This window comes from Dipodomys ordii, unplaced genomic scaffold (assembly GCF_000151885.1).
Source record: "Dipodomys ordii isolate 6190 unplaced genomic scaffold, Dord_2.0 Scaffold96, whole genome shotgun sequence".
Lineage (NCBI taxonomy): Eukaryota > Metazoa > Chordata > Mammalia > Rodentia > Heteromyidae > Dipodomys > Dipodomys ordii.
Genome location: NW_012267312.1, coordinates 1517838 through 1543297, shown reverse-complemented (window position 1 = coordinate 1543297; position 25460 = coordinate 1517838). Strand labels below are relative to the sequence as shown.

The 25460-nt window shown below is 33.0% G+C and overlaps 1 protein-coding gene across 1 annotated transcript in view; it reads left to right on the top strand.

Annotated features, from left to right (window-relative positions):
* Positions 1-25460, top strand: part of LOC105993437 (dystrophin-like) — a gene marked incomplete at its 3' end in the record, with an annotated part of 1816642 nt that overhangs the window by 280956 nt on the left and 1510226 nt on the right. The window lies entirely within an intron of this gene.

The window sequence follows — 25460 nt, the reverse complement described above, 5'->3', positions numbered from 1 at the left end:
AGAACGTATATATTGTATCAGTACATGGCTTTTAGCAGAATTTTAGACCTATTTGATATACACAATTGGGTAAATTTGAAGTCTATTTTTTTAATTTAATTTTATTTTATTTGTGAACATACTGTACAGAGGAGTTACAATTACATGGAAATTTGAAGTCTATTGACTTCATGGAATGTATAGGCTCATTTGGAGGATGCTGGCTAATTGTTAAATTAAGCAGTACTGAGTAAGATTGGGGGGGGGCGCTGGATCGGAGTAAGCAGTACTTTGCCCTAAAGGTAACCTGGTCATTTTTATGACCAAAAGTCTGGAATGTGAGCCCAAGGAAAGAATATGTGCTTTGTTTGTAATCCCAGTATTCATTACCAATGAACTAATGAATGTGATGAGTTTACTTAGTCTTAAAGATTCTTAATATAAAACCTGTGTTGGAAAGACCGTAAAAAAGAGAGGAAAAGCAATAAAATTTGTCTGTTTTTAATTATACACACACACACACATACATACATACATACATTCATACGTACATACATACATATAACACTAAAAGGAATTGCTTTCCAAAGGTTTATCAGTGAAACATACACACATCTACATGATATTTGTAAATTATAGACAGATAACAAAGTATATTTTAAGGAAATAAATGTGATTAAATATATCCTTATCATTTTGGTGTCAATTGAAGCCAAATGTGCCTTTGCAGTAAATATGAATTTTCACTTTCTCCATACCATTTTAAAACAAGCACTCTCTTTTTCAAAATAACTCTTCTATTAACCTTCGATTCCATAAATTTCTGCTAGGATGTGATTTATCACATGCCCTCTATAAAGATAAGCAAACAATATTTATCTCTACAGAAACACAAAACCATTTCTAGATAAGATTTTTCAAGGTAAATATTCTTCCTATGTAACTTGTAGATATGTTATAATCTAAGGAAACATCTAGTGTTTAGTCATGACAAATATAATTCACATTATAAGTACCTTGCTCATTCACCCAGGCTTTTTTTCAAATAAGGTAGTTTTTAAATTGTCATGAAAAGTAATTTTTCCATAAAACATTGTGTTTGGGTTTGAGAAAAAGATATATGGAAGTAAAAAGGAGACATAGACTAATTGGAAGGTATAAATAAATCATCCTCCAATAAGTTACAACATGATTTTGATCCTAAATTGGATTTAATGACTGTCATTAGTTCCATGTTCTAGTCCTTTTTATGTTTCATTCTTCACAACATAATAGGCAGCTTTGTATTTGACTGAAAGTTGAAAATGATAGTCTTGTCCAAACTTTGCAAACACCATGATGTAATAGGAGGTATTGAATGCTTGTAATAACAAAGGTTTTAATCCACCTTTGGAAATTTAATTACCTCAGAAATAGCCTCTGTTAGGGAGTATTTTGTTGATTATTTGTGATTGATTCTTCTATGTATGAAAAGTTATATTTTTATATTTTAGTGAGCAAAGTAATAGTTTTTATCATAATAATTTAAACAATATTTTGTGAATATTTTTTCTGTTAGTTTTCAACAAATTATTGTGTAAGAAATAATTTGAATATTTATTTTAAATAATTTTACAAGAAATATAATTTGCTACTTGTGTATTCTCTCCCAAATATTACTTTTAGTGTTAGGGTAACTGGTAGATTGACATTTATGTTTTTAGAATAAAGACAATTATGCTAACTGGCTTAAAGCTCATACAACCATTTCCTGTAATGTTTTCCTGAATGTAATCTTTGCCAATACATAAGTTACCAAAGCATATCATTCAGTTGGTGAAATGAAAATTAGTACATCCTAGGTCTCAGGGTATTCAATGAAGGACAAGTTGTTACTGGACAGATCTTACTTTGAAATGTGTTGTTTTGTTTAATTTACTTATGATTACAGAAATCTTGATCATTCTCGCTACTTTTAAAGGTTTTACTCTCTATGTTACCATATTATGAAATAACATCTGAGAAATTTGAAATTGTTGATGTTGTACCTATATATTCTAGGGGAGGCTGAGGCAAGCCTATTTAGCTTGCAAATGTAAATATTTACCAATTAGCATTATTGTTGCTAGCAAAAAAAATTCTATAGCTTATGGGCAAATGCAGTATTTATCTGATTTATTCTGCTTTATAGCCCAACATAACTTTCTAGCAAAACAACACATATTGACTTTAGTGATTTATATTCATGTTGGACAGAATAGTTGGCACTCTGGTATCATCCCACTAGAGAACGTTGTTGTTAAAATAACTTTTCAACATTTACCAAATACAGCATCCACTGTGTGCCAACTATGTGCCTGGCATAGCATCATGGCTTTTCTGAGAGATTGTCATCCGAATGCAGAAATAATTGTATAAACAAATAATTAAAATAAAACACAATGCTTAGTATAATAGAAGCACTGTGAGAGTACACAGGAAAGAATGACTAATTGCTTGGAGGGAAAGACAATTTTTTGAAAGAACATAACATTGAATCCAGAGTTGTCCATTCAAAGACAGTATCAGGATAGATGAAGGCAAGATTTACATGTAGAAATGTGCAATGGTTAAAGAAGTTTGACTTTGAGATGGGCAGTTGCCAAGAGATCTATAGGATTAAAGAGATTGTGAGTGAGATCACAGTTCCATTCCTGATTAATTATATATTTGTGGTGAAGATTGGGCAAATTGAGATGTTGTTTTAACCAAGTAATTATTTAACTTTTAGTTGAAAAAAACATGTGACATTCCAAAACAGTAAACAGTGATGGAATAATACAACTGCTTGTCACCAATAATCCTTCATGCCAAATGTAGTGTGAAGCCTAGATACATTGGTATAAAATGAAAAAAGTAAATGTTTGCCTTTTTGTATAATTGATATCACACATTCTCCTCAGAAAGATGCAGCAAAATGCATTGTAGTCACTTAGAGAATGTGTTATATGAATTCTTGGGACCCACAGACTGAGCATCCAATTCAAGTGTAGGGTGGGACCCAGGAATTCACAACTGTAACAAACTCTCAAATGATATTGATGCTGCTCATCTAAAGGCCATGCTTTGAGAATCTCAGCTATAAAAATGTAAGTTCTGTAGAAGAAAGTTCTTGAGGAAACTTCGCTGAGAAAGCTAGTGAATCCTCAAAAGAGAATGACCTTTTCTTTTTCCAGCTAAGAATCACTCTACTTGATTTAAGTCAGGGTCTATTTTGTGGCAACTCTATTTTATAATCCAACTGGGATAATTATCAACCAACTAGGTACCTATATATTGCATCTTTAAGTACTATAAGACACATGTTATGTTGCAAGACTTAAAACCCCTAACCTGGTTGATACAGTTACAATGTTTGTATATGTAGTACTTAATTTTTTTCCAGTTATTTGTTTTCTATATTCAGACAGGGGAGGAAGAAAGCAATTAATATAACTGTGATCAAAGTGTGAAAAATAACCCATCAAGATATTAATATTGACTATCTCCATGTTTTCTTCCACTGTAAATTTTTCATATATGATAGATAATATTACTCTTGTTTTTAATTATTTTCAGCAAGAGAATTTCATTTTAGTGACAGTTGGAGGTCTTCCTGTGTTCTCTGCTTCATAGGTTATTTTACCAGGTTTCCTTTGGCTTCCTACAATTCTTCATCTAATTATTATCATTGTGGTCAGAACACAGAGATTTAAGATCAAGTCTGACAGTACTTCATTGGTGTGAGTTCACCTGTAGCAACCTCTCTGTACTGCAGATGGAGAGAAGATATATAAAGCTCTTGAAAAAAAAAACTAGGCAGAACATGATTTTAAATATGTCTTTGCTAAAGCCAGCTCTTATTATCCCAATTTTGGTGAAGAAATAAATGAGTAAAAGTAAAAAAAATGTTACCAATAAGCAAGTATTTTTACTCTTGTCCGGAATTGTGATCAATTGATGAATGGAGAATAGCAGACACTAATTATAGCTATGAATGAAGTCAGTCCTTAGCTTGTTGTTAGTTGTCTTTTAATGAGAACAAATGAGAGTTGTAGATGAAATTTCTAATTGTTTTCTTCTTTCATTCATCTCACCTTCCCAAAGAACACCAATTTTTTAAACTTCTGAGTTCCTAGATGATCCTACTATTTAAATTATCTATCATTAATGTTTGGCAGATAATATTTTAAATATTATGTCTCTGAACAAAGTTGTATCCTTTACAAATAACTATTTATATTTAAGGAAAACATGATTTGACAGAAATAAACACAAAGGCTATATCAGCTGAGCATGTATTTCATATCTACTATATGTCAGGTGTTCTAGATCTTTGAACATGGCAGTTAAGAGAAAAATTCCCACAAATCATGTGAGCCTGTAATTTCCTCCTGCATCATGTTTACTATGTAGTATGCCTATAAATTACATTATCACTGGTGTTTGCAATTTTTAGAGTTCTTTCAGAATCTGAAACCTGACACATCATCACTGTATACAATGCTTAGAGAATATTCTTTCATCTACACTAATGCTCATCTTAGTAAAAAGGAAGGAAGAAATAAGCAGAATGTAGTGAAAAGGTGGTCGTATTACTATTATTTCAAGTTTTGTTTTAAGTATAATTTTTCCTTCCCCTCCTTTCATGTCATCATACATCATTTCTACCCAGGATCTAACCCTGGACTTGACACTTTGAAAGCCCTGTAGAAATAACTGTAGTACGTAATTATTAAACATGTAATGGAGCTGTGAGTTCAAGGCCTGCGTTTCCAAGGATTGTCTGAATGTATCCACAAAGTTATGGCTAAGTCTAAATATATGGTTGTGATGTTATATGTGTAGAATAATTTATTATAGGTATAAAAAATAAGATTTGGATAATGCTTGGAAAAAAGAAGGAGTGAGTCTGATATTTTTAAAGCATTGCCTCAGTAGGTCAAAGTGGAACAGAGGCAGAAGAAAAGACATGTTTGTGAGTTCTTGATCTCTTTGATTTTAAGTATCGCATGTTTATTGATGTGATTATGTATAAGGTTGTCAGGGAAACAGTGTAAAGCATGATTATTTGAATAATAATAATAACACTGCAGTTTATCATTTATGTCAACCTGAATAAATTCCAGAAATCTTTCCAAGCCTCAACTTCCCCATCAAATATTTATTTATGAGGTTACAAGATATTCTACTTGCAAAGTACATAGGATTATTATGTTTGGTACATGACAAACTTCAATTAGTGTTCATTATTATTTTTATGAGTGCAAGAGGAACTGAGGTCCTCTGAGAAGAATGCTTGAGATTGGTGTTTCTTTTTATTTTTTATTACGCTGAATGGTCTGTGAAAACTGATGCATTTTAGTTAACCAATGTCTTGCTTAAAGGGGTATGGGAACTGACTAAATTTTAACAAGCAATGTGTAGAAAATAATGTCTACGAAGTTGAAAGCATAGATTTATGATTTTGTTTGCTAGTGTTGATAGTGAAGGTTACAGTATTGCATGAGGCACCTCAAAGAGAACACAAGTCCAAAATGGAGTACTGAGGTATCAAAGTATTTGCAGAACTGATGAAAGGAAAAGAGAAAAAAGAAGAAAAAAAACACCAGGCTAGATGACCTCAAAAAGATAGATATCATTATTGTTAGAGGCCAAACAAGCTAAAAATAAGACATGAACTCAAGCTTGTTGTTGCATCTTTTGGAATGTTTTGACTCTGCTATGTAGCCACTGTTCTAAAACCTCTCTTTTAGTCTCTTCCATGTTCAGTCCCTAGTGTCCTAGATTCGGCATCGTTTTTCTTTGTTTGCTCTCTGGATTTTAATAAAACATCAGTTCTGGTATCTTACTGAAAAAGAAGGTAAAATATTTTTATTCTACTATATTTCTACATTCACTTTCAAAAATAGCTTTCATTTTTAAAGGAGTTATAGTTTCACAGTAAAACAACTGAAAAGCTAAGTCACTGTGGGCTTGCACCTCTAATCCTAGCTATTTAGGAGGTTGAAATCTGAGGATAACAGTTCAAAGCAATCCAGGGCAGGAAACACTGTGAAATTCTTATCATTAATTAACCATAATAAAACCTGGAAGTGGAGCTGTGGCTCAAGAGTTATAACACCAACCTTGAGTGAAAAAGCTCTAAGTGCCAACACTCTTAAGCTCAAGCTTTAAGACTAGCACAAAAAATTGAGAGGAAGGTACAGAGATTTCCCATGTACCATGTACATCTGGTCTCCATATAAGTATAACTAACTGTATTATCAAATCCCTATCAGAATGATAACCTTTGTCACAGTTGATGCATCTATAATAACACATTATTGTTATCAAGTGTCCATAGTTACTTCTAAGTTTTGCCAATGATGATTAAAACTGTTGTACCCAGTTTTGTATGATGTACATTTTCAGCTCTTTTAGGTAAATATTAAGAAATATAATGATTAGCTCCTGTGATGAGTATATTCAGTTATGCATGGAAACTACCAGACTTTCTTCCAAAGTGGCTGAATGATTATATGGCTCCATTGACAATGAAAGAGTTTCTGTTGCTTCAAATCCTTACCAGTATATAGTGTTGACATTGTTTTGGATTTGGAACATTTTAATGAATGTGTAATTATATCTTGTTGTCTTAAGTCTGATTTCAAATGATGTGAAATATTTTCTCCAAGTCTTTATAATATATATATCTTCTATTTTTAAGATCTTTGCTCCATTAAAGATATTAGCATATTTAGGTTTACAGAAGAGCTTCACTGGGATATTTCCATGCATATTTTCAATATACCCAAACAAATCATCCCTTCAGTCCCTCCTCCTTATCCATTATCCAACCTCCATAAAATAATATCAGTAGATTACATTGTTTTTTTATACCTGCACATAAAGTACTTCATTTTTAATGTTGTCATTTGTTTCCTTATTAATTTTTAATATTTTTATATTTTGAGTAATAGTTATTAGGTATGTCTTTTGCAAATGTTTTCTCCCACTATGTAGCTTATCCATTCTTTTGTTAGTATATTTTGAAGTGCAAAAATCATTAATGAAGTTCTGTTACCATTTGTTTTTTCATAAATTGTGAATTTATGTTTTATTCAAAATGTTATCACTACACCCAAGGACATCTGTATCTTACAACCTATCATCCATTTTTATATTTTTGTAAAACACAAAAAGCAAAACATTTTAGGGGCATATTATAGATATATTAGTCAATACTCAATAACTATATTGACTATTAATGTTTTTACATTATTATTGTACTATCTCTTTACAATGGACTACCTTATATACTTTCATCACATCTCAAAATAGCCACATTTAGAACTTAACTAGCCACCTGTGGCTATTGACCATCATATTGGACAGTGTAACTATAGAAGCATATTAAAATATTTGTGCAGGTTAGGAAGGGACATTTTGTATTCCAAAGTTCAATTATATAACTAAACTTTTATTAAACAGGATAGGAAAAGACACAAAAAAGTAATCTTCAATGGATTCTCAGACAAGCTTTGTGTATAATATCAGGATATATTCTAAACTTTTGATTTGAAATAAGTGCATGCACTTAGCAAAATTGAATTAAGATGTACCATCTTATGTCACATACAGAGTATATAAAATGTATAGTATTGACTGAAGCACAAATTGTAAACTAATAATGTAATGTTACTATTCTCTACTAAAATATAAAATGTTCTCTCTATTTAGCTATATTAACTAAAATTTTGCAATTTGATTGGGAAATTTAAAAAATAAGCATAGAGCTAAATGTAGGAATCTTAAAGTATTGAAAATTATAAAGGATAAACAGAGTATTATATTTATAACATTGACAGCATTTTTATTTATTTTCAAACTATAAAATAAAAGGGGAAGGTATAAATTTTAAAAATTAAAAATAATCACATTTTATTCTTCATTCATTCTTAATCATTTCATGTTTCTCTCCATATAACAAAATTAGTAATGGCAGTTGTAATTTTAGGATAATATCCTCTTGGCCATTCTTCCAAATGCTAAATGAAGCATTTCCATTTCTTATAAATGTCAGTTCCTTGGAAATTAGTGTTTTTTCTTAATGTAGTTATTTGTTTTAAAAAGGAGAAAGAAGGTGACCTACATTTACTTTCTTTAAATATCAAACTATTTCTTTGAGAATAATTAATAGGATAATTAAATATTTAATGAGAATATCTCTGTAATGTTTATTTTAAAAGGGTTGTGTAACATTTCTCAGGTGGACCCTTGACTTTATTATCATGCCGAGATACAAACACACACACACACACACACACACACACACACACACACACACAGAGAATCTGCAGTTTTTAAATACTTTAGGGAAGCTTAAAGCAATTACAAATTCATCATTGCAACAAATTAGGTAAATTGAGATAAACTGCACAAGCTATTTCTTATACCATTCAGCCTTACCAGATATTAGGTCACCTTTCCATTAGTGAGACAGTAATTCAATAAACAGGTTGTGTGAAGATAGGGAAAAAAGTAGTTTTTCCTCTGTTCACTGGGATCCCAGTATCCAATGACAATTTCACAGGATAAAAAAAAATGGTTTTTAGTCATGTCATACCGTCCAGGGAGATATCCAGGAAAAAAACAAACAAGTAAATCTCAAAAAGGGCCCTTAGAGCCAGTGGCTCAAACCTGTAATCCTAGCTACTCTGGAGGCTGAGATCTGAGGATCAAGGTTCAAAGCCAGACTGGGCAGGAAAGTCCGTGAGACTCTTACCTCCAATTAACCACCAGAAAACCAGAAGTGGCGCTGTGGCTCAAATGGTAGAGCGCTTGTCTTGAGCTGAAGAGCTGAGGCACAGCGCTCAGGCCCAGAGTTTAAGCCCTACAACTGACAGAAAAAAGACCTTTAGAAGTTTGGTTACATATCATCTTTAATAAGGATCAACACATTTTTGTAGAAGTGACTCAAATTTTCATGTCAAATTCTGGGAAACATCACAGAACAGGCTAGTTACTACAGTTCATTGCATAGATTCCTCTGGTGTCTAGGCTAATAGGGATCTAAAATGACTCTGGTGACCAAACATTTCCTGTAATGGTAGAGAGGAAAGAGGGGGGGCACTTTTGTTGATTTATGCCCTCTTCCTAGACAAATAACTGGAGAGATTTTCTGCTTCTAGATTGTGTGGAGCTCAAAGTAGTATTTATTTCACAGTGACATATTTGAGGATGACACAATCTACTCTACTTGACTGGGCAAGGGAATATATTTTATTATTTTTATTGATTATTCTTCCAAAGGTGGACTTTGATGTTTTTGAAAACAGCATTAACAATTTCTTTTTTTATTGTGAAAATACTGTACAGAGGTGTTACAATTACATGGGCAAGATAATGAGTGCATTGCTTATCAAGCATTGTAGCCTCCTCCTTTGTTCCCCTTCCCATCGCTTCCCATTCTCTCCCCCGCCCTCCCCACCCAATCCTCCTTAGCCCCCCACCAAAATTGTAAAGTTCCTTTTCAACATAACGACTTGTACATCTCGTTGTTGCAATGGGTTCACCTGTATCCCTATTTAAACGATTTGTTTTTCCCCTTCCCCTCCACAAATTATACCGACATCTTATACAGTGAAAGCAGGGATTATACTGGGGGGGAGGGACATACAAAGCAACAAAGAAATAATGTTATAAATATGTTAGAAACAATCTCATGAAAGAAAATACATTTGAATAAATTTCTTAACATATTAAAATGTGTATCTGATTCAATTTTTAAAGATTCACAAATATTCAATTGCTTTAGAAAATTACAAATACTTACCATCTACCTTTGATTCAACAGTTTCTCTCATTATTTGATTTAAAAATTTCTATCCAGAGTCTTGAAAAACTCATAGTTGGTGGCACTCTGTAAAATATGATTTATTCTCCTTGTCATTATTTAATCTTTGGAATGATACTTTATTATTGCTTAAATCAGTGTGGGTACATTGAACAAGGTTTGAGAGCCACTCTGTAGGATTGAATCATTAGCCTGTAATTTTATAGTGGATCAAGTACTATGTTTTTATTACTTGGAAAAAAATAATGACCTTGCAATTGACTCTTACATTTAACACTTTTTATCTCAGCTTTACTGCCATTATTAAACTGTTTGCCTTGAACATATATGAAGTTGGAAAAAGCAGTGGGTCACAGTTTAATCTAATCCAATTTAAATCCAACAAAGTTAGCCATAATTGATAATTTACCAAACAAAAGGCCAGAGTTAAGTTACAGTGAAACCTGTGTTGATTTGGAATAAATTACCTTTAAATTTGAGAATATTATTCTAGGGGTGCTGAAGCTTTGAAGAGTTTATTTATAAACTATCTAAACTATTCCACAAGGGATTTGTGTACTTTCAACTGTTACCCTAAAAGATACGAATTCTGTCATTGTATCTACCCTGCCTCATGATATCAGAACACAATTTTCTTCATTGGCAGTATGAAGTCAAATATTTTCAATATTGTATGAAATAACTGTATGGAACTAACACCTCCCAATGCCTTTCAGTGCCCAACACAGCTTCCTCATTTCTCTTGAAAAAGGCAACAATCATGATAGAAGCAGAGCAAGGCTTATTCCTAACATTTCAAGAACAGAGAAATTCATATTAGGAAAATGCACAATAGTTACTTGCTTCCCCAAATTGTTATATGAAACATGTTCCTGTTAGAAAAATTATATAACTAGAAATTTTAGATAAAACTCATATATTCACTTTTTAAAACACAACAGTTTATACAAAATTTAAGTTAAAAATGAGAAAATTACATTGTAATCAATCATTGAACCTAAAAACTAAAATAGCTGAAGGATTATAGGATAGAGCTGTAATATTAATAGTTACTACATTCTTATCATGGGTTTGCATGTATTATTTCATTTAATTCTTTTAATTTATTTATTTTAGTTGAGAAATAATGATTGTGTATATTCATGAAGTACAATGCAATGTTTTAATCTATGCACACATTCAACAAAGATTAAATAATACTGATGAACATATTTATCACCTCACCAATTTATCATTGTTTTGTGTTGAGAACTTGTATATTGTCTGTGGGAGTATAAATCAGGATAGCCATTTTGGAAAACAGTATGGGGTTTTCTCAAAAAGCTAAAAATAGAGTTACAGTTAAATCTAGCAGTCCTACTGTTGGTGTATATATATGTATATATATATATATATATATATCCAAAGGAATGGAATCAGTACAGAGAAGATATATATTCACTTAGTTAATGCTTAAAGCAACATATTTTAAGGTAGACATTATTTGTATCCCCATTTTATATATGAGACAAAGTATAGTATGGTTAAATAATCTAACCAAGGTTAATAATGCTTACCACATAGTTTGAAAAGTACTGACCTACATGATTTATCCAAACTACTTGCTAACAATAAGACCCTAAATTTAGTATTTCATTTCGACTTGAAAACTACTGCTCTTAGTGTGAAAATACCATATAAAGGGGTTACAATTACATGGGCAAGATAATGAGTACATTTCTTATCAAGCATTGTTGCCTCCTCCTTTGTTTCCCTTTCCCATCTCCCACTCCCCCAACCCCTTAACTCTTGATTTATAACTGTATCAGTCCCAAACAATTTCTTTCTTAATTTTTCTCAATATTAGATATAAATCACAATAAATGAGGATAAAATAATATCCTTAACTACATGGACTCAATATTTGTTAAAACACACATTGATTCTAGTAAAATCCACTGCACATTTTCTTTACTAGCCAGTTTTTAAGGAAATAAAATGAGAAGACAATAGGTTCAAGATGCATTTTACTTCCTTAGATACTCACTCAGGAATTCTCACCTCAGAAATCTTGGGAAAAGCAAATTATTTTGAAATATCAAAGACTCAGAATGTTTTGTTCTTAATGAGAACATGCATCTTAATTTATCTTCAGAAATGATTAGGGGAAGTCTGTTACACAATTAAAATGACTTAAATTAGGCATGTTGACCTTTACAGGAGCAAATCTGGGTCACCCATCATTTCCAGGAACATGAGGAAGATGTACCAGCATTCATTTTGTTATCGTACCTTTGAAGGCAGCATGTTGTCTTGCTTCCCATTGTTTGGATTCTTAAACTGATAATTAGATCCATTGGCATTACTGCTGCTTGGATTACAAGTACTTAAAACAATTAGGTTGCTATCAAACTACAGAACTACATCAAATAGTTATTACTTAAGAAGAAACTCTTTACCAAATAGAATCATCCTAAAGCTTTTGATTACTTCCCTCAAATTATTAAGTATGCATTTGTATTTAATACAAATAGATTTAACAGCAAAAGAAAATCATTTTCAATTTCAAAAGGATGACAAAATGTAAACCACATTCTGTCATAATAGTTCTTCAAGAATTCCAAGAAGAAAACAATTAGGAGTACTAACAATCAGCAATTGCAAGCTGTGAAATGGCATATTAATAAAGAGGATTAACTTGTTTTTCTTGTTAATTGGGGGAAGAATCTGGATTTGCAGAAATGTTTAAGTTCTTTTCATATGGAGAGGATTTTTGGTCAAAATATATTAACAAATGTCTGTTTTCCTTTTATTCACTGAAATGGAGAACAATATTTGTGGTACATCTGAGAGTTTGATTTTGCTTTTTAGGTAGTAATAAGATTTTATTCATTTATATGTATCATATTGCATATAGAACCATATATACACAGATTTAAATCATATTAATGAATCATTTCTGCATGCTACAATTTGGTAGCCACTAGGCAATGGCAAAGAATACATTTATATTTCATTTAGTGAAGATAAATCACAGTGCATCCCTGTACTTTTACTCTGGCCACATATTCTCAAGCGCCATATTGCTGTTGGTGTTCATCATCCTTTAAGTGCAGATATAGAAGAGTTTTTATCATCACAATTTGATGAGATGCTTCTTACCTGTTTTCAACATTAGCCCTTTAAATATATTTGCAAAACAGTGGCTTAGTTCTGCAATCCTAGCTAAGACTTGGTGTAGAGACCCAGAATATTATGGTTTGAGGCCAGCTTGGGTAAAAAGCTAGTGAGATCCTCTATCAATAAAGCAGATGTCGTGGTCCATATCTATTGTCAACTCCATGAGAAGCTGTAGTTAGGAGCATCCCTATTGGCCCGAGGCTGGCTTTGGGGAAAAACACAAGACCTTATCTCAAAACTAACCTAAACTCAAAAGGGCTAGAAGTATGGCTCAAGTGGCAGAGCACTTGCCTACCAATCCCAAGTCTCTGAGATCAGACTTCAGGATGCTGAGTTCACACCCCCATTACATTCAAAACCTATCTGCAGTTATCAAGAACATAATCAATTATGTTTCAAAATATAAGCGAATTCTTTTGCATGAAGTAGAAATATTTTTATTATTATATGTAAACACGGAATTCAACAATTAAAAAACAAGTATTTGGCAAAATAAAATCAAATATCAGCAACGATTTTAAAGAAAAAACAAATTTTAGACAACATATTTTTGGAAAGATAGGAAACAAGGTATAGACTATATATGTATATATATGTAGTCATATATATGTAGTCTATATATGTAGTCATAGTTTTATATTTATGCATAAGTATGAATGTATATACAGTTTGTTCTTGTTATAATTAAGAGAGAAATGAATTTTAACATTTTTGGGATAGCATCATTGTAATTGATCATCTTCAAAATGGCCTCAAACTCTACCAGGCAAAATACAGGATGTCACATCCATTAAGTCCAGTTATGCTAAACTGTTCTGAAATGAAGCTTGGCATACAGGATTAAAATACGTTTCCTTATCTTCCTATTGCCACAGTGCTGTGGGTTGAATATCAAGGACATATGGTTTCTCCTTATTAAATACAAACCCTAAGAGACCAATTTTTAGACACTCTGTCAAAATGTGGACAGCATTAGCTAAATACGCTTTCCCTAGGTATTCTAAATATTCCAAGTCATGCATAGATTGAATACTACTAAACTCAGATCTCAGTGATGAGATTTGATGACGCTTCAGGTGGTTGTAATTATTTAAAATTGCTTGTCAAATAAATGTTCTGGGGGTTTGCTTTCTAAGTGAAACACCATTTGTAATGCTTGTATATTTTCCAAAACATTTAAAATAAACATTTTATACCTTCTCTTCAAGTGCTCATACTATTGTGTTTTTTTTCAAGGATTTGTATTGGCATATACTATTTGTACAAGCTAAGGAGTCATTGTGAATTTCTCCTTCCCCCATCTCCCACTCTCCTTAATTTGGATATGCTTTTCAGATGACAGCTAAACTTCCCTTGTTTGCCAAACGGAAAGACTTGGTAGAAATAATCCTGTGTTAATCTGGAATATGATTTTGTCACTGAGGGACAAACTACACACCATTCTGTTGATAAGGATTTCTTTTTCTTTAGAAAGTTTTAGAATTTTTTCTTCTATTATTATTCCAGAAGGAAGAATTATTTTTTTTCAGAATTGAACTATGATAGCCAGGCATAGTTCTAAATGCTTGATTGAAAGGACCTCATAATCTCTATGCCTAACAAAGAAGAACTTTTCAAATAATTTATTCAACATTCATAAGTAAACTGAAGATCTGTGCTTTTTGTCATTTGATCATTTCATATAAGGCAATGTGCTTATCAAAGAGTTAAGTTATTTTATGTAGTAATATTGCAGTTACCCAATTAAATTAAGAACAAATGTATATTAATTGATGACAGCTGTTCTTATTTTCATACAGATTTATGAAACCTTTAGGCTATGAAACATAATAGCTAAAAATTAGGCAACTATTAATAATAGGATTAATTAGATTCTGGCCCTACAGCTAAGAAATTGGTGTGAGAATTAGAATATTACCTGTTTTGCTGTTGTTCAAGTGATAAAATGCAAGTAATTAATACTAATAAATCAAAGTCTAATCAGACACTATTTACATAAAGTACTTTTCAACATAGGCAAAGATGTAAGTACAGAAACTATGGTTTACCAAAATGGATATAAAAAATTAGTGGCAATACAACTATTATATTAGTTTAGAACATAATAATATCATATGAAAATATTGACCCTCAGTGTAATCTAAGATCCAATTAATATATTCTATGAAAGGTATTTATGAAAAATATGGTTTTGTTTCCATTTTATGTGTGTCAAAAAATTCATATCTAATTACAAAGATTATGCTCCTGTTCTTACTTTTCCAATAATAATCATGACATTTTCTGAAGCGTGTACTAAAACTTCATATGGTTTCACATACTATATGTAGCACATTAATGATAACAAATCATTTTCTACATTAACTTTGATGTTAATCGGAGTGGTCATTCAAGTTGCTGCTTGATTCTCACACAGAAATTTCTAAATGAAATTAGACACTGATTCCTATACCTAGACTGGATAGTGGCAGCAGATGAGAGATATTTTGTAGAGTTTTGTCACATTTCATTTTGATTTTTACTTTTTTTCTCTGCTTGACATATGTTCTGAACTGGAATGCTATAAAGATTTTATCGCCGTCAGTTTGAAATGACCACATTACTCATGAGCTGGAGAGTCACAAGTGAGTTTTTAGATTCTTTCAAAGCTATAGAAATAAAACTTTATAGTACCTTACCCTGGTATATGTTGTTTTATGAGACACATTTTATTTCACTCTACTATTTTCTTTATTCACCTTCATTACTTTTTTCATGAATTATTGTGGAATTTGTATTAAAGATTTCCTAATATATAGCAGTTTGATTTAAACTATTTTATGGTATCCTGATGCATTTTTTTTTCTATACAGATTGCCTTTGACCTCTAATGACCGTAGTTTTTCTAAATTTTCAAAGATAATTTGAAGCATAGTTTGTTGTGATATACATGTCTGTGGAAACACTGATTTTATTGCAAAAAGGCAGTTTGGTTTCTAACTGGATAAAAACTATTCGTTGAGTCAAGATATGAAAGTTGAACATTTGCTTCCTCTTACCGAAGTAATTAAAATTCTTAACAGCTACATGACCATATTGCACAATGTATTTAATATATACACTTCAGTAGAACATTATCCTTCTATTTGTGTGTTATGCAATCCAGCTTCTACAAAGACATCGATATCTCAAGGTAAATGTACACAAACTACAAACTGATTCTAGAATTAGTATATCCCAATGGTATCCTACAAGCAATGTAACTGACTCAACAATGTAACATGACATACTCAGAGTGCAATTTCACAGGCAGCTATTCATTTAAGCTCAGGAAGTAAGCTTACAATATTGTCAAATACGCTGTCATATTTTCCATTTAGAACATAAAGGCAGTAATGATATCCACCAGATTTCTTGGGGAAAAAAATCTCTAACCTTTCATCATATCCCTAAATCTTGAACTGGAGACCTTGAAGATTCCATTTTAGTGATTTTTGGCAGGATGCTCATCTCAGTGAATAAAGTCAGATAAACATGTGCAGGGCTGAGCAGCTTCAAGAAAGAATATTAAGACATGCTATTGAGTACTGAGATGTACTGAATTTCCTATTTGAGGATAATATTTTTCTTTCATAGCAATTCTAACTGAAGTCACTCCTTCAGTGTAATTGAATAAACAGAAAAACAAATGATACCCATACATGTTTTGTGTGTTTGAGGAGAAAAAAATGCTAACTAGCTTTAAGTTGTTGTTATATAGAATAGGTGTTTTGTATGCAAATCTTTTGTTACAGGAACTATTTGTGAAGGGTTCACAGCCCTTCCTCTGAAAAATTCTTGTAACTCATGGCTTACATTTTAAGGGAACCATTTTACTTTGGTGAAAGAAATGAACTACTTTTTCCCAGAGAAGTACTTATGAAATTTTGTTGATATAAGCTTTTAGAGATTAAAGAACAGACTTCACAAATAACAGAGAATTAAGTTGATTGTAAAGGCCTTTGTTTAATGTAAAATGGAAGGGAGGGAAGAAAGGATTTTCTTCTTAGGGTTTGGAAGTGAAATGACATAGAAGACATTGTATGAACAAATATGAAATAAGGAGTTTGTGGCTCACTCCTGTAATCCTAACTACACAGGAGACAGCCTAGGCAGCAAAGTCCCTAAGACTCTATCTCCAATAAACTATTCAGAAAAAACTGGAAGTGCTGCATAGTTCAAGTGGTAGAGCTGCTAGCCTTGAACACAAAGAAGCTCAGGGATAGTGCCCAGGCCATGAGTTCAAGCTGCAGTATCGAGGAAAAAAAATCAATTCAATGTTGGTTTTGTTTTTAATGTATTATGTGAAGTATTTCCCTTTGGTTTATGCCCTGTTGTCACTGTATTTGATTTTGGTACCCTGTTTCTTGTGTGTGTGTGTGTGTGTGTGTGTGTGTGTGTGTGTGTGTGTGTGTGTGTGTGTGTATCTGATTTGGGGAAGGGAAGGAGAATAACGAAATGATGAGACAGAGGACAAAGGTTGCACAGCAATACTCACAAGACAATAGTTTGGAAAGGAACTTTACAACTTGGGAGAGTGGGAGTTGGGGGGAGGGACAGTGGAAGAAAAATGAGGAAGGGGTAAATATGTTCGACAAGAAATGTACTCATTACCTTATGTATGTAACTGCAACCCCTTGGTACATCACCTTGACATTAAAATTAAATGAAAAAAGGAACTCTGTATACTTGGGGTTGGAGGCATATCTCAATTAAATGAATTCTAGCCAATGAGAGGAAGTGTCAACTACAAGTATCGTTTTGGACCTAAAAAAGAAATAAATAACAAAGTAAAAGAGGTGTGTGGTAGCATTACCCAAAATTCTCAGTCTCCAACACTGGGCTGAATCTGCCTCTGTTTTGTCTGGCTGCTATGCTTGGTATGTAGGCCATCTGGCTCCTGGATTCTGATAATGTTTGCACACCCACACATCAATCAGAACTGGTGCAGGGCCTATTAGGAAGCACCAGCCAGTTAGGTGACATGCCAGGACTGCAAAGCACTCAAGCGAGAATGCCAAGTGGGGAACTTCTACTGGATCCGACAGTGACATGGGCATTGGGGGACCTTTCGATTCATCTGGCTGTACCATTGATGCTGCAGTTCTGCTAGAGTAGGCATGCGGATGTCAAGGCATATAAGGCCTCCTTTATATCATTGATTTTTGCCTTGTAATTCAAACAGAACAAGAAATAAATGATTTTCAGACTTAGTTTCCATTCTTTTTGGACATAGAAAGACCATTGCTCTACAATTCACTTGAATTCCAGACTAACAGAAAATAGCAGAAGCTGCTTTGCCTATCCTATTTCCAAATATATGCTATGGACCTAGTTTTTCACAGAAATATGAGACATTTCCATAGTCTATATAATAATCTTCCAAAATAAAAGGAAGATGAAATGCATTTCCATTTCTTGTGCCTTTTCAACAACTTCACTGACATTTAAAGGGCCAAGCACAACTTACAAGAAATAGGGACAAATTTTACTGCACTGAAATGAGTTAGAAGAAAAGGCATTTGTATATTTCTTTTCTTCTTCCTCCTCCCCTCTCCTCCTCATTTTCTTCCTCCTTTTTCTTCCTTTGTTACAAGTATTTGAGCTTGAACTCAGAGGCCATGCATTGGCTTGGCTATTTCGCTCATGACTGGCTCTCCCACTTGGAGCATCCCTCCAGTGAGGCACTTTGCTGGTCAATTGGACATGAAGTCTCACACACTTTTCTGCCTCAACTGGCTTTGAACTGTGACCTTCCAGGCCTGTCTCCTTAGTAGTTAAGATTATAGGTATGAGAAAGCAATGCCTAGTACATTTCTACATTTTTTAGTTGCAAGTCACATGGCTAGAAGTAATGGCTAGTATCATTTTATTAGTCTGGGCAGTAAATCTATGGCCTCCTTCATGCTAAACATATTTTGTATCATCGAGGCCTCCTGTAATTTTCCTTTTGAAATCCATTAACAGATATCTATTGCAAAATTTTAGCTTTTTTTAATGTTGCTGTGAGAAATTAACTGAAAAAGCACCTTGAGAATTAGTTTTTATTTTCAGACCTGGAGCTACTTTGATGCCTTAGGTCTAAAATGGAATGCTTCTGCATCATCATTGTTTTAAAATGTGAATTGGTTATAATGTACTGTGCATATAAAAGCTCACCTGATTATGAAAACAATTCAGTCTCTCCTAGAGAGCTCTTTAAAATGATAAGATATTTTTCTTGGAAAATTAATTCTTACACTTGAAATTTCAAAAGTCATCAAAAAATAGTAAAAGATCATAATAATAGTCATATATGTAAAACCTATTCACATAAAATAAATCTCGAATCTGTACTAATCATAGATATGTCATAACTTTACCTATGAATAAGCTTGAAAAATAATTTTGAATTGTCTTAATGTAATAATAGTTTAATAGCATAGCAGTGTGTTTTATTAATTTGGTATAATTGGACATAATATCATTGCTCATATTTGGTAAGCATTAAGTATGTCATCAGCTTGATTTCACTTTTATTCTTAAAATAAAACCATAGTGCTACTACTATAGCCATTGGGAAACTGAGGCACATTTTATGAAATTTTAATATTTATTGCATACCACGTAAAAATGATTGTTTACTACAGCAAAGCTAGATGTTCCTTGGACTTTTCATCCAAGTTAATTATACATTTTCAACAACTTCAATAATAAAAACAAATCAATGATGCCTTTGGGGGATAACACAGTTCTGTAGTCAGGCCCACATATGAAGCTTTTGACCTTTATAGGATTCAGCAATCAATCAGAAGGAGCTATTTTTCCTGTTTTGGCATCTGCCATCCTGGCAAGTCCCCCAACTGTAGTGTTGGCAGCTTCATGCCTATGACTGCCTCTGGTATTTTCACAGTAACTGGCTGGAACTCATTTCCCTGGGCTTCCCTATTATTCTGAAAAATATTTTCCCAACTTGAATGAGAAGATTGTAATAGAATTTATGACTTTTTTCCAGAAATGTTAGAAATTGGTTAAGGTTCTCTAGGAGTAAACGTTAGGAATTAAGGATCTATTTTGTCTTACAAATGGATCCATGTTTTGTGGTAACAATTCAGGGATGAAGGTCATCATTTCTGGCAATAAAATTCTCCTAAATCCTAATAGCAGCAATTAGGAGTTATAATCATTTGCATTTTCAAATGGAAACTTGGTTAAGTTTCAGAGTGTACAGTACCCAATAAAGTACAATTTATATGTAAACCTTAGGAAACAGTCTGTGTTAGAGGGAAAGCAACACAACAGTGTATATGTGATCTACATTCAGTAAGGTTGTAAAATTATCATAATAAAAATGTTTATATAATGTGCATGGTCATATGAACATGAAAGTATATTTTCATATACATTTTCTATAGACACATGGATATTGAAAGAGTATTTTCATATGTATATATATATATATATACAGAGTTTAGTATTTCTTTATCAATATAAGATAAGAACTGCTAAAGCATGAAAATGAAATTAAACATACTTCCTTCATTCACTTATCACCAGTTTTGGGAATTAGTTGCCCTATGGGTACCTTTTTAATTATATTGCACATCTTTCAATTAAATATTGGGAGGTTGAAAATTAAGTGACAATTCTAGTGTTTTCAGTGGAAGACCCGAAGCTACGCTATTAAAAAGCCAGTAAAAGTAAGAGGAAAGATATTTCTTTATCTACAGAGTTAATTATACAAGCAGTACACTATGCAGATTCGAGCAGAATGGGTGATAAAAATACTACTTAAAAGGTTTCTAGTGATAAGCAGCCCTTTTTGTTACAGTAGATTTAAAATGCTACCTCCTTTACTTCTACAAATTCTAATGAAAAATGATTTATGTTTCACTGTTAATAATGATAATAATAAATATTTATGGAAGTGCTTACTGTATGTCTGGCTGTGAACTAAGGGCTGCATATATTGTAGCACATTACTACCTAAAGAATAGAGGACTATTATTATTTCTCTTTTTCTACACAGGGAAACTAAAGCACAGAAGTTAAACAGTATGTCCACAGTTATACTCCTGTGTGTCTCTGGTGATCAGTTGGCAGGACTTCTGTTCTTATTTATCCCACCTACCTAAGAAAACATTACCGATTTTCACTGAAGGCTTTAACAAAGTATTTATACTAATTATGGCTCCGAACTGTCTTCTTTTAATCAATTAGAATATTCTTTAGCTAGCAGGGAGGGAATACATCCAGTTTCAAAAAGAAAAAAAATAAGTCTAGACAGGAAATAGATTTTAAAGATCAGCTCACATCTGCAATGTACATTCGAATAACCTAGTTAGTGGCTGATAAGGTCATATCATCTAGCATTACTTTATATAAGACTGCTGAATATTTAGCTTGGTCTGAATAAACACAAAATGAGAGGATTTTCAATTATCTAGTGGGTAAAATAAAATAAATATGAATATCTAGTAATGGAATTCAAATGAAAAAGGAAAATAAAAATTAATTTTTAAGATGACATTTTTAGATAACTGAAGATGAAGTTAAAAAACACAATTCAGAAAGAACCTGTGGAAAAGAAAAGAAAAGAACCTTTGTTTACTTATCCTGGTTTTCCCAGTAGGATTGGGAGAAGATCTTCACTAGCTATACAATGGACAAGGGCCTCATATCTAAAATATACTTGGAACTCAAAAAATTAAATCCCCCAACAACAAATACTCAAAGAAACAACTGCCCAATAAATAAGTGGGCTAAAGACTTGAAGAGAAACTTCTCTGAAGAAGAAAGAAGGATGGTAGACACATGAAGAAATGCTCAACCTCCCTAGCCATAAAAGAAATGCAAATCAAAACAACACTGAGATACCACCTCACCCCAGTTAGAATGGCTATAATCAAGAACTCTAACAACAACAGATGCTGGAGGGGATGTGGACAGAAGGGAACCTTACTTCATTGTTGGTGGGAGTGTAAACTTGTTCAACCACTTTGGAAAGCAGTATGGAGGTTCCTGAAAAGACTTCACATAGAGCTCCCCTATGACCCAGCAATCCCACTTTGGGGCATTTACCCAAATGTTTACAAACAAGACCACACTAAAGCTACCACCACAACTATGTTTATTGCAGCATTATTTACCATAGCTAAGATATGAAACCAACCCAGATGCCCCTCAGTAGATGAATGGATCAAGAAAATGTGGTATATATACACAATGGAATTCTATGCCTCCATCAGAAAGAATGACATTGCCCCATTTGTTAGGAAATGGAAAGACTTGGAAAAAATTATATTAAGTGAAGTAAGCCAAGCCCAAAGAAACATAGGTCCCACGGTTTCCCTTATTTGCAATATATAGTATATGTATGAGTCAAGCGGAAAAGGTCAGATAATGTGATGTTAGGAAAATGAACCCTTAGATATATATTTAAATGTTTTTTTTTCTTTCATGCATGTGTTTCTAACGCATTTATAAGATTATTTCTTTGTTGCTTTGTATGTCCCTCCCCCACAGTATAACCCCTGCTTTCACTATATTTGATGTTGATATAATTTGTGGAGGAGATGGGGAAAACAAGTCGTTTAAGGATACAGGTGGACCCGTTGCAACTATGAGAAGTACAAGTTGTCATGTCGAAAACGAACTTTACAACTTTGGTGGGGGGGTGGAATGGGGGGTGGGAGGGGATTGGGTGGGAGGGCAGGGGGGAGGCTGGGAAGAGATGTGAAGGGTAAACAAAGGAAGAGGCTGCAATGCTTGATAAGAAATGTACTCATTATCTTGCCCATATAATTGTAATCCCTCTGTACAGTATGTTCACAAAAAATAAAAATTGAAATTAAAAATAAAATTAAAAAAACACAATTTAGAAAGAACCTGTGGAAAAGAAAAGAAAAGAACCTTTGTTCACTTATCCTGGTTTTCCCAGTAGTAATTTTTTTTTTTTGTCGGGGCCTGAACTCTGGGCCTGGGCGCTGTCCCTTAGCTCTTCAGCTCAAGGCAAGCGCTCTACCACTTGAGCTACAGCTCCACTTCTGGTTTCCTATGGTTTATTGGAGATAGGAGTCTCACGGACTTTCCTGCCCAGGCTGGCTTTGAACCGTGATCCTCAAATCTCTGCCTCCTGAGTAGCTAGGATTACAGGAGTGAGCCACTAGTGCCCAGCTCCAGTGGTAACATTTTGCAACACTATAGTAACAACTTCATAACCCTAATGTAAGCAACAATATAATCCACTAGTTTTATTCAATTTCTCCCATCTTAATTTCTCCCATCTTAACTTTCTGTGTCTATTTGGCTCGGTAAAGTTTTATCTCTTGTGTAGGTATCACTACATAGGAGATGAACCCCAGATTAAGTGGTTACAGAGAGTGCTTCACTTGGTCACATATTTTTGTCTCATGCATGGATTATATCTACCCTTTGGGTCCTAGACAATGTATAGAGAGTCTAGTATTGTCCCAGAGAATTTTGTTGGCTCTAGGAGAGGAATATACCTCTCTAATACTAGCTGTGGGTCATAAAGTGCTAGATCTGGGTTACTTTCTTCTATTAGCAAAGAAAGTAAGTTACCTAGATGTTCTAGTGCAACAAGACTGTCATTATTGTCTTTAATAACAGTCTTGTTGCACTAGAACATCTAGGTAACTCTTTTGGAGTTAGTATTGGTTGTTTTTTGCTTATTACCAGTTGTATTGGTAAGGAGGCACTAGGAATAAATATCTAAGTCATCTTATCCTTACCAGAAATTTCCAAATTGATTACTTCATGAATGTTTTTTTAAATATTTAGGCTATAAAAATTCTCAGTAATTTTCCTATTGCTATATATTTTAAAGAGTAATACTATAGTCATCACAAAACTATTATTTACTTTAAGAAGTACCTACTGAATTCCTACAATATGTCATGATTCAGATTAGTTGGTCTCTCTGTTTTCAGTCTATTTAGAATGTGCAAAAGAATGTTTATATTAATTTCTACTTGATATTATAGTGAAGCCAGAATAGAGAAAACTTTAATATAAGTCTACATAAAATTAACCATTTTCTTATTTATTTATAAACTATTATAAATGGCAGCTGATATTTAGTGTTTTTGTTCCAGGACAACATTAATTATAGAAATATATACCTACTTTGATTTTCTAGTAAGAAAGTAACATAATTTCTCAAATGTTTTTATTTTAAGAAAAATCAACTGATCAGATTGTTATCTCTTTATTAGATTTTTTAAAAGTTAAAATCTACTTCAACTCCTTTTAGTCAACCCAGGTTTACTGATGATAAACTGAATTTGCTGAGATGTAGTATTAGAATAAGACTCTCAGAAATTTGTTGAATGATTGTGTCTTTTGCTGTGAATTTGGGGGAGGCCATGGAAACTATTCATTATAGGTCCCATGGTTTCCCTTATTTGCAATAACTAATACATGTGTAGGACAAGCTGAAAAGGCCAAAAGCTATGTACATATGACCATATAAGATGATGTTAAGCCAGATGAACCCCATGATAGGGACAAAATTACCTTTTTTATTTCTTTCTATTGTTTCTAACATATTTATAATGTACCATGTGATTTTTTTTGTTGCTTTGTATGTTCCTCCCCCATGGCATAACCCCTATTTTCACTGTATTTGATGTTGGTGCCCTGCATCTTGTATATACACTTCTCTAATTCGGGGAGAGGAAGGAAAAAAACAAAATGCTTAAATAAGGATACAGGTTGACCCATTGCAACAATGAGAAGTACAAAATACTATGTTGAAAACAAACTTTACAACTTCAGTGGGGACAAGGGGGGTAGTTGTGGAGGTGAGAGGAAAGGGATGGTAGGGGGAAAAAAGGAGGAGTCAACAATGCTTGATAAGAAATGTACTCATTACCTTGCTCATATAACTGTAACCCCTCTGAACAGCATTTTTACAATAAAAAATGTACAAAAAATTCTCTTTCTACAAATACATATAGTTACCACATATCTCCATTGTTTTCCACTGATATGTTTTAGAATTATTAGGATATTAATTTTATGTTGCTGTAATGTTTTATACATTTTAGTAAATGGAATCACATTTTGAAGCACCATTTACTTAAAATAATAAAACAACCAGCTGTATTTTATAATCATGAAATATCTCCTAAATGACATGTAAATTATTCTTAAACTTTTTGTCCTACCCTTGTTGTAAATGCTGAAGGAATTAATATTAATAAGGTTGTTAATATAGGTTTCTAGTGCAATGCCCATTAACTAGATATTCAATATTAGAGGTTCAAACTTTTCGAGAACCTAAAATCTATTTCCATATAAGAAAGCATAGGGGCAGGGAAAGTAGCTCAGTGGTAGAGTGCTTGCCTTGCATGCCTGAGGCCCTAGGTTCTATTCCTCAGCACCACATAAGCAAAAAGAAAAAAGCCAGAAGTGGCGCTGTGGCTCAAGTGGTAGAGCGCTAACCTTGAGCTGAAGAGCTGAGGGA